The sequence below is a fragment of the Oncorhynchus keta genome, chromosome 8, assembly GCF_023373465.1.
Source record: "Oncorhynchus keta strain PuntledgeMale-10-30-2019 chromosome 8, Oket_V2, whole genome shotgun sequence".
Taxonomy (NCBI): domain Eukaryota; kingdom Metazoa; phylum Chordata; class Actinopteri; order Salmoniformes; family Salmonidae; genus Oncorhynchus; species Oncorhynchus keta.
In genome coordinates this window covers 2978513-2989852 of record NC_068428.1, presented here as the reverse complement: position 1 = coordinate 2989852, position 11340 = coordinate 2978513, and the positions used below count along the sequence as shown (strand labels likewise).

Below are 11340 nucleotides of genomic sequence, written 5' to 3'. Positions count from 1 at the left end.
CATATGTATATACTGTACTCGATACCATCTACTGTATCTTGCCTATGCTGCTCTGTACCATCACTCATTCATATATCCTTATGTACATATTCTTTATCCCCTTACACCAACTGTGTATAAGACAGTAGTTTTGGAATTGTTAGTTAGATTACTTGTTGGTTATTACTGCATTGTCGGAACTAGAAGCACAAGCATTTCGCTACACTCGCATTAACATCTGCTAACCATGTGTATGTGACAAATACATTTTGATTTGATTTGATTTGATTCAGAGCACAAAAAGAGACGTACGCTCATATTCATAGCCTCTTTGTGCCCCTTAAGAATACATCCTCAAACGTATTTCCTTTTAATATGGAAACACAGAATGTCACAATTGTTAATATCCTGATCTCTCTGGTCGCCCAACACAGTCATCTGTCTCCACAACCCCAGCAGAGACGCCTATTTACTGATGAGGGGGGCAGGGAGAGAGGTGTGTGTCTCAAATGGCACCCTATTCCCTATGTAGTGCACTACTTTTGACCAGGGCCCATAGGGATCTGGGTTCTATGGGCCCTGGTCAAAAGTAGTGCACTACATAGGGAATATGGTTCCATTTTGGACAGCCTAGATTAGCCTAGCTGTGGGGGTGTGTTATGTGCCGTCTGCTTCATAGACAGGGTTAGGGTTAGTGGCCCTGTAAGGATGGAGCTCCCAGACATTGCTCTCTCGTTGAACAGAGGTTTAGCCTGAGGGGGGAGATACTGGGTAGCCTCATGAGTTTAATTCCCTCCAGATTATGGATTGAATGTGTATAGAACACACCCCTCCTCCCTTTCCTACTCCTCTCTCTCACTCTTCCCACTGTGGATTCATGGGAACCTTCCCTGACCTAATATCATTTATGACTCTTTTGCATTTGAACACCACTGGGGTGGTGAGAGTTAAATGTTTCAATGCTCGGTACAAACCGTGCAATATATGCAAAGTTTGTGTGGAAGTGGATGAACGAGTGTATGTGAGTCAGAGTGTATGTGAGTCAGAGTGTATGTGAGTCAGAGTGTATGTGAGTCAGAGTGTATGTGAGTCAGAGTGTATGTGAGTCAGAGTGTATGTTTCCCCTGTGCCCCCCCCCCTCTCTCTTTCTTCTTCTTCTTCTTCTCATTTCTTCTCCAGCAGCACACACTGTGGTTTCTCTCTCAGTTGATTTTTTGGCAGCTTGTCCTGCCGGTTTCTGGCTCCAGCCCTCATTGTTTTCCATTCGGTGCGGCTGGATCTGCAGCCTCTCCCTGTGTTGCGTAACAGAGGAGGGAGTGAGGCGCTCCTGACTTCCCTCCTGAGTCCCGGGTTCTCCGGCCCTTCTGCCAAACTTTACACTCGCACACTTTCTTGCGTGTATCTAGCAATAGTGGAAAGTCACTCCAGCCAATGTTTACGGCAATCCGATGCTTTTAAATCCACGATGGGGAGTGTGCACGCGCACACTTATGAAACAGGGTGGAGAATTGTGACTAAGTCGCTGTGGTTCCTGGTGAGCTCAGCTCCGTGACTCCCTGAATGGGCCGGCCTCTTATGTAAACCAGGGAAGGGGTTGGTTTAGGATTTGTTTACATGTTCCCCTCAAATGAGAGAAGATCCTGAAGTCAGAGGACAACTTGGCGAAGTGCTGCTGCACTTTTCAATTTTCAGTACAGAACCTGACAGAGAATTCTGAAATCTTGAACATGTTTTTCCGAATTCCTCAGAGCAGTCAGCAGGAATAGGTGCACTGTGTGTACTGGGTCTGTGGTAGCTCTCATGTAGGCTATTCAGATAAAGCTTCAGTTGGATTTTGTTCCCAGTTTTTACCCTACAGTACTACAATGATAGCGTCACAGGCACACAAGTGGACGGGATGTTTGACCTTCTAAGACCTGTGAGTCACATTCAAATAAGAATGGAGCCCTGTTATTGGTGAGTGACCATCTGAGCGGAAATAGCCCTAGCCTGACTAAGGAAGTGACTGTGTCCTGAGTGTGTCCTGAGTGTGTATGTTGTGTGTACTATGTAAAGTATAGTTAGTGTGTGCCTGCGTGCCTTGTGGTGTGCGTGTGCTTGTGTGCCTGGGTGCGTTTTTAGGACATGTAGGATTGTGTGCACTGCAGTGCACGTGAGAAAGACTCAAGAGAATGGATTTGTCCGGCCTCACCTCTCACCTCTCATAAGTGACAGGTCAGCAGAATTCCCAAGCTGTGTGTGCACAGTGTGTGTCCGGCTGGAAGCCAATCCGACTCTGCGTGCCTTGGTCTTCAGTGTGAGTCAGAGGTGTTTTTGCATAGCCGATCAAACAAGGAGAACAGGGCTGGGCCCTACTGCCCTCTCAGATCAGCATCATTTCCATGGCTGTGGAACTCTGGCAGCCATACTGCCACGCTAAGGCTGCACCGTCTACAATGGAAACTATGAACTATGAAAATAAAACCCAGCATACAATAGGGGGATGTGGTCCAGAGGTTTTTAGTTGTTTTCAGCTGCTTTACAGCACGTTACCAAGTCTACTGTAAAAGTCTACGGCATTCCTCTACGGCTAAATGGGTATTTACCAGTGACCTTCTGAACAAATAGTATTAAACTTTAAGCAAATAAATCCACTTAGTTGTACAAATGGGCCTTTTTTTCCCTGTTTTCTGTTGGTTGCACGGGAAAGAAAACACTTTTTGTTCTCTCATTTGGCATCCAAACAGGAGATCAATGCTGTTAATGCACTCCTTTAAGACTTCACTGACCAGCAACACTGTCGTTGCTCCACAGAGAAAATGAATACTGAATCAACTCAAAGCCCAAAGTACTTAGGTTGAGTGTGTGTGTGTGTGTGTGTGTGTGTGTGTGTGTGTGTGTGCGTGCGTGCGTGCGTGCGTGTGTGTGTGTTTGTGTGTGTGTGTGTGTGTGTGTGTGTGTGTGTGTGTGTGCGCAAGCGTGCGTGTGCGTGCGTGCGTGCGTGTGTGTGTGTGTGTGTGTGTGTGTGTGTGTGTGTCGCTCTGTTTGTGTGTGCGTTCTTGTGTGTGTATTTGTGTGTGAGGGAATGCATCGGGTTTGCCTGTGGAATCCCTATGTTTACATGGACTTAGCCTTAACCACCACATCCTGCTCATTAGCGTGTGTGGTGATACACAGCGGCACACAGCTCGGACCCAGGTGCTAAGCTATTGCTGGAGCAAACCCAGTATGCCTCACTCTGACTCTGACCAGAGATGAATGGGCCAAATATAGCCCTTCACCACCATATTGTAACCGAAAGACTATCATGGTCATGCTATTACGGGTGTTGAAAACCTGAATAAATGTCGAAATGAATAGCATAAAATAACTCCACTGACGCTTTTAATTGCCCCCTCCCAAAAAATAAGAATAAAAAACAAAATTGGGGGGGGGGGATTTTTCATTTTTCTACATAAAAGACTGTAAAATCACTAGGAACTCAGCTCAAATGTATTTTTATTTAGGAAATCTATTCCGAAGTATTTCCACTCATAAATAGAGAGACATATGTGATCGTGTACCAATGTAATCAAGGTTTGAAATGATTATGTTTTTATGCTTCTTGCGTCAATTTGCAGAGTACAAATGATTTCTAGTTATGTTCCGCCCCCCTGACCATCCGCTCACTAAAAAAATCGTCCCGCGGCTGAATCTAGTTGGGGACCCCTATCCTATGGTTTTAGGTACAGCTAAAGAACCCTTTTAGGTTTTAATCTGGATACTAACTTTTTTCTAAGAGTGTAGAAATGCACAACTTGAGGGTGCTGCTGGCATTTAAGTGGTTCCTAGCAGGTTTTTGTTCCAATTGCTATTCGCACATTCACAAAACTGCCTGAAATGGACTCAATCGCCAGCGACAGTCTATTCATTTAAATGACATGGTCATCTTTTGAAAGTATAGTTGCCAACATATGGCTCCTCCTTTCAAAGACACTGTCAAGCCATCGTCATCACTGTCACCAGCAACACTGTGGCACACCTCTCTCTCAGTGAGACTGGCATTGTGTACACAGTGTCGAATGTCTGAGGGTTTCCTTTAACCTCACTAAGCTGTAGTTCTTATGGATCTCCATGGATAGATATTGAGGCTTGGGCATTAACTACAAGATCCTCCTTCTGACCTATAAAACCCTTCACCATCTTGCCCCCCCGCTTACCTTTCCAACCTTCTTTTCCCCTTTCAACCCACACGCTGACTCCGTTCTGTCACAGCAGGCCACCTTGTCGTTCCCAGATCCAAGCTCCGGAGCTTCGGTGACAGGGCCTTCGCCAGGGTTGCTCCTAGGCTCGGGAACTCTCACCCTCCAGCCATCCGTGACTCTGAGCCCTTCACCATCTTTCAGTCCCTCCTAAAGCCCCACCTCTTCACCTTGGCCTACCCCTAAGCCCCCCCACACACACACACACACACACACACACACACTCACTCACTCTCACACACACAACACCTGTTCGTTCACTCATGTTTCTGTTTCGACCTGCTGTTAGTCTGGCCTTGTTTAGATTTCTGCTTTTTGTTTAGGTTTTACAATTGTAAAGCAACTTTGGGTCTTTGAAAAGTACCATGTAGTATTATTATAATTTTATTGATGGATGTTTTGAAGGGCAAAGGGGCTTGAAGCTGGCATCTGGACTAGAGGCTGAACAGAAGAGCCCGCGCCAGGCAGCCGTCTCTGCTTTGTGTGGCCCTCTCTGGCCCCCCCTCTCTCACTTTCTTTCTCTCTCTTCTGGGACAATGGAGCTGGAAGAAAAGAGTGTGTGCTCAGTGGAGAGAGAGAGATGAAAGAGCCCTGCCCCCACAACTACCATCCATATCACCCCTCTCCCTATGAAGGGTATGAAGATTTAGTTATTTACATCTAGATGGCTTTTAGGATCATTTCGCACTGTATTTCTCACTAGTCTGAAATGTTCAGCGCCAAAATGTCACATCGAGGCAAAAACCTACGTTCTACACACAATCCACTGACAGTATAGGACATACAGACGCAATATAAAGAGGTGTGCGTGACAAAGGGTTTGAGTCGGTGTCATTCATCGGTGTACCAACTAACCTAGCCAGAGGAAGTCGCCACATAGAAGTGGCCAAACGCCCATGTGCCCTGGTGAAAATGAGTGCACTAAATAGGGAATAGGGTGATACTGTCACGTTTACTCCTGCTCCCCCCTCCGGTGCTCGACACCATCGTTAGGCGCACCTGCGCCACATGGCACTCCCCTGGACTCGATCACCTTCCTGATTACCTCCATAATATATGTGTCACTCCCCTTGATTCTTTCCTCGGGTGTTATTGTTTCTGTTTCACGTCTGTACCCTATTCGAGTCTCTTGTTTGTTCCATGTTCGTTTGATTTATTCAATGATTCACTCCCTGCACTTGCTTCCCGACTCCCAGCGTACACGTTACAGCAGCCTGTGTCCTCAACTCACTCCCCGGTATATTTGCTAACAACAGAATGCTCAGCTGCAGTGATGGATCAATGGGTCCAACTCTTAATTGACAGCTAACTTAGTTAGAAATTGACCGATTGAGGTAGAGGGTGGAAATGGGCTGGAGGTGGCTAAAGAGTTTGTTTAATTTAATTGAATACCAGGTCAAATATAGTCGGGTTTAGCAGACAACGGGGCAACACTGTTTGGCGAACTGAGGATGAATACGTGAATAAGAGAAGCAGTGCACAGTAGTGAACCATGGGCTCTATTTTAACTAACCTAACGTAATTGTAATTCTATGCGCTGGCGGTGGCGCTATATGTCCAACCAGAATTATGAGAACAATAACTGGCAGCGACGCAAAAGGGTTGTGTTTTGATGAATAAACAGGTTGTAGGTGTGATGAGGGCTTGGCCACTCACTGGCCAGTCAACCCGTTCAATGGCGTAATACTGCATGCGTTTTTCTCAAGTTCTATAGGTTATTATTGTGTTGTCATCAACTCCAATTCTTCTGGCAGGCACAGAATATTCTCCTCCTAGTCCATTGTTGATTATACCACAATACAGTTTGTTAAATATCATAGGCATAGCAACAGAAGAGAGAAAAAAAGGTCAACATTGTAATTGACGTCAATAAGCCTGGCCTACGTGTCTTTACACATCGCACTTCTCGTAAAATAAAAATACTAGGCTCCTGTAAATTGGATTGTATGTGTGAGGCAGGTTCTCAGTAAGCAAAATATATATACGAGGCGTACATTTGATACTGCATTATAGGACTGAAAATGTTAAATAAGTTTGTAGGAGCGCGTCTTTGGTAACTGGATGAGAGGCACTCTTTGGGGATTGGGATGGATATTTGACCGGGCAAAATGATGTATGCAAGTGGGCATATGTGTGTATGTTTCAGGACGTACAATATATTTTCAATTCAATGCACTCTGACGAAAAATAGACTACTTTGCAAGGCCATGATCAAAAATACACAATGCAGTGCTGTTGAACCAGCCTTTGCTATAGTAGCCTAGGCCTAGGGTAGCCTATGGAGGGCTTGGTTTCTAATCATATGAAATGTAAAACAAGGAATCTGTTTTTTTTTTAAACCAGCAACAATATTTCTAAATAGGGTGGGGTCAGAAGTGCAATATTATAAATGACTTATCCTGTTCCATGGCACTGGGTGCACACAGGCCTATTCATTACACATAACATGCGTATGCCTATACAAAATACTAGAGTCCTGTCAATTCTAGCGTTGCCTATGTGCGAGGCAGATTTTCTAATTTTTTTAATCCACTGTTGATATGGCATTATAGGAGGAGGGAATCATTTGGAGCCGGAAGTGTGGTTCTTAGCCTAATTCAACAAGAGTAATGCAGGTATGTGAATTGTGAATAATCAAAAAAAAGGGGGGAAAACCTGAAATACTTCAAAGCCCTCTCAGTAGACCATTTAAAACCTGTTCATTCATAGGCTACCTGGCTAATGACCAGGCTAAAAAGACAATGCAATGCTGCTAAACCGGCCTTTATTAAGGAGAGGGTAGGTTGTGCTTGTTTTTTAAAATAAAATTAAACTAAATGGGGGGAAACCAAACATTTTTTATGTTTCGAAATATGAGATTCACCGGCACAAAAAGGCACATCTCTGGTTCCATGGGCACTACGTCATGGCTGGATAGGCTGCGCTTCCACTCCCAAAATCCATGCCAATCCATGCCAATCCATGCCAATCCATGCCATTATCGACTGCATTACCGATGTGTCTTAAAACATCCCATTAGCGCTACATGAAATGGTTCATTTTCAATTTTCATTTTTCTTCCCTCAGCGCAAGCGAGCTGATGTTAGACAGGTAAAAATTGCCAAACCTGGCGTTAGGGCTGGAGAATGCCAGTGCACTCGTTTTTACATGACTAAATTGCAAACTAGCGTGCGTTTGACACTTGTCCCTCCTTAGCGCCAGACGAAAGTAGAGCCCAATAAGTCTCTAAATCCCAATGATATCAATGAACAATTTAGGCCTAAATCTAAGTTGCATGTGCTTATCTCAACTCTGAATCTGGCACTATATGAGTATGAATAAAAACACCAGACCACATCTGGCCTGAGCAGTCAAATTCTGATGTGTGGACAAATCAAGACAGACCAGAGCACACTAGACCAAAGGTTTTATCAAGACAGACCAGAGCACACTAGACCAAAGGTTTTATCAAGACAGACCAGAGCACACTAGAACAACCAATTAACTATTAACAAGGCACACCTGTTAATTGAAATGCATTCCAGGTGACTACCTCACAAAGCTGGTTGAGAGAATGCCAAGAGTGTGCAAAGCTGTCATCAAGGCAAGGGATGGCGATTTGTTGAACACTTTGTTTGGTTAATACATTATTCTATACATATGTGTTATTTTAGAGTTTTGATTATTCTGAGTAAAAAACCTGAGTAGGTGTTCAAAAACGTTCAACTGTGTGTGTGTGTGTGTGTGTGTGTGTGTGTGTGTGTGTGTGTGTGTGTGTGTGTGTGTGTGTGTGTGTGTGTGTGTGTGTGTGTGTGTGTGTGTGTGTGTGTGTGTGTGTGTGTGTATGGCGGGACAACAACCTCAATATACTTTAAAATAACAAATATATTCATACAGTTATTTGGCTGTGTCCAGCTCGCTAATAATCACTTAATTGAAAGCTAGACAGTCAGGGCGCATCGGAAATTCCCAAAACGATGGATAGAGGACTATTTATTTTGACAGCGAGGAAATACAAACAATTTTTAAGACGGCCCTCGGGACCTCATTAAAGACACCGGGGCAAAATGAGTTTGACACCCCTGATCTAAACCATCACAGCCAAACAACAACAATGGCCCCCCTTCTTCACTCTCTATTTTACTTCCTCTGACTCCCTGATCCTCCTCAAAGTGTCTGCGTGTGTATGTGTGCGCGACTGCGCTATTGCCTGCATGTGCTTGCTCTCCTCTGCATTCCTTCCTGAGTGTGGCGTGGGACTTTGTATGGTATGCTTCGTCGAACAAGAGGCCCAGTCACGGCTCCAGCTCTAAGGTGGCCAGCTGCCAATAACCACCAGCCTCAGCCCTCCTACATGCCCATAATCGAGAGAGAGAGAGAGAGAGAGAGAGAGAGAGAGAGAGAGAGAGAGAGAGAGAGAGAGAGAGAGAGAGAGAGAATATATATATATACATAAAGAGAGAGTATATATATAGAGTATATACTGTATATGGAGAGTATATATATATATAGAGAGAGATAGCGTTGCATTGGGTTGTTGGTATGTTCTTGCATTCGCACTTGCCACCATAGCATAGTGTCAGTCCTGAGGGAGGTAGGAGGTGTCTCTGCTTCCTTCTCTTTATGATCTAGCTGTTCTTCCTGTTTCCTCTATCCAGCTGCTGAAGGAGAAATGATGCACTGGATTTTGGCTCCATCCTTAGTAGGCTACACATGCTGCTGCTGACACAGTGTGGGGATTTGAATCTACTGAACCTCTTTTTCCTTAAATAAAACATTTACATTCATGCCTCCTACAGTTTTGATCTGTTTGAAAAAACATTACAATTTATTTAATCATGTTGAATTTTGCTGTGAAGGTGTCCATTTACAATGAACAATTCCATTGTACGATGACTCATATGTACTGTAGTCATAAACTTGGGCAGTTGGGTTATTACAATATTAGATCATAGCGGTAGATTTTCAGTTGGGAATTCTTGGCCGCAGCAGATGTGCTCTAACGACATTCATGTGACAAACACAAAGTGGATGAAGAGAAGGGCCTGTACCTTTTTTAATGGTCTGTTTTAGAACACTGTCAGGATGCTCTCTCTCTCTCTCTCTCTCTCTCTCTCTCTGCCAGCCCTTTATCCCCTTATGGAAAGTTGTGTGAAGTATGTGGGGCCTGGCTGATACAGTGGTTGCTTCCCAAATGGCACCCTATTCCCTATATAGTGCACTACTTTTGACCAAGGCCCATGCCTTGGTGAAATGTAGTGCACTATATAGGGAATAGGGTGCCATTTGAGACGTAATCAGTGTTTAGCAGGCCCGTGTAAGCACAGCAACAGGAAAGGGGTCAGGAGGAGGAAGAGAAAGGCAGAGACTCTTGCTGAGACAAGAGAGCGAGCAAGATAGTAAAGGGGGATTCAGAGGGAACTTGTTTCGTAGTACTGCATTTGGTGAACAAAAGGAAAGACAATGAAGTTCTTCACTGAAATAAACAAATGATAGGTTTGAACTGTTTGTTTTGAACCGCTCTGATGTCATGGACTAAATAGGATGTGACTGTGTATGTCAAGGGTAGGTGGCATTCCACGCACCCCCCAAAAAAAAAAAAAAAAACTTCAAACAAGAGCATTCAGCCATCCACAGGAGCACATTCTCATTTTCAGCCCTGATGCCTTCCACTGCAGTATGGCTGGCCTGGAGTTCTGCACGGGTGGGGGGGCTCATTGTGCTTGAAGAATACCAGGGTCGAGAGTGACAGGGCTTCCCCAGCGAGGGAGCAGATGGCCTATCGGAGAGGCACAACAAAAGTGTCAACCACCGCCTCTACCTTTAGCCATTCACGGCTTACTTGTCTGCAGCGCAAACCGACAACTGTGTCACAAAGTGCTCTGTTCCACGGTTCCGCCCAGCCCACTGCACAGGCCCATAGTCTGGCGCCCCGGTTGAAAGGGTCCGTCTTCTTTTTACACACACAGCGAGTGTGGAATACACGCTGATGGCCGTTTTTCTGTCCTCCTCAACATTCTAGCTTAATGACTGGAGACAACCGGTTGCTCTTTTCTCTGCCATCTGACTGGGTGCTTCGGCATCCAAGGTTTCTCCATCGGTGCTTCCTGTTGGGTTAAACGAAGGGGTCAAGGGTTGTTAATGTTTTTCGGGTAAGCAGTGTGATGTATTCTCACCCTGCTTTGTGAAGCCAGGGCTCTGTCCTCCTCTCCTCCTCTTCCTTTCCACTCCTCTCCTCCCTCTTCAGTATGAATGAGCCCAGGACAGGAAAGGCGTAGTGCTGCTTTAGTTTTACTGTGGAACACAGTGAACCTCGGGCCACTGTAACCTCTCTGTCTCTCAGGGAAAAAAACAACTCTGGGCAAGATGTAAACAGTCTCTGAGGCTTTATCTGTTTCAGGAAACACTGGGGTTGATGTCATTTTTCATCAGTGTCATATTGTATTTCAAAATGTCCTTAATTGTTTTACCTTAAGGATATGTTCTCTTTCATTCTTTTTGGCTTGAACTTGATCTGACTCGAGATTTCTAACTTGTGTTCGTTTTTGAAAGTTTAAATCTGACTCTATGAAGAACTCAGAGACATTGCTTGTGGTGACTCTCCAAATAGCCTTGTCTGATGACTTCAACTCAACCGTCTTTACAGTGGAGGATATTTTTTTTTTTGTAGAGAAGAGAAAATTGCTCGGAATTCCTGAGAACCAAAATAAACATGTGACAGAATGAAGTCTGCTTTTAAAAAGGTCCCTTCACCAGCTCAGTAGCAGTATGTCATGGAAGGAGGCTGAGTGGAGAGGGGGGATGGCCAAGCCAAGGAAGAAGGGGTGTTTAGATTTGGGGTGGGGCTCTAACCACAGTAGGCTCACACACAAGGCAGACTGTGTGTGGAACTGACCGAAGCCCCTCCCTCCTCTGTTTCCCTACAGATGAGTCGGAGAGAGAGAGAGAGAGAGAGAGAGAGAGAGAGAGAGAGAGAGAGAGAGAGCAGCTGTGTGAGTGTGTGAGAGAGAGAGGTGCTCAGTCCTGAAGAGATCACACAACGACACAGAGCCTAGCTAGCGCTGCTGAGACGTAACTCATAGGAGTATGCAGAGTAGTATCTAAGTTTGTCCTGAGGACAGACACCACAACTGGTAAGATAACTTTACAGCTGATGTGCATA

At 44.9% G+C, this 11340-nt stretch overlaps 1 protein-coding gene across 2 annotated transcripts in view; it reads left to right on the top strand.

The window, feature by feature from the left end:
• The first annotated feature begins 1595 nt into the window (after positions 1 to 1595).
• Positions 1596 to 11340, top strand: part of LOC118386568 (rho guanine nucleotide exchange factor TIAM2) — a 37094-nt gene continuing 27349 nt past the window's right edge. Inside the window, exons 1-2 of one of the 2 annotated variants that reach the window (XM_052523366.1) lie at positions 1596 to 1935; positions 11105 to 11311. The gene's annotated coding sequence lies outside the window, so the exon portion shown is untranslated. The remainder of the gene's footprint in view (positions 1936 to 11104; positions 11312 to 11340) is intronic. The other variant, XM_052523367.1, reaches the window with a different exon arrangement.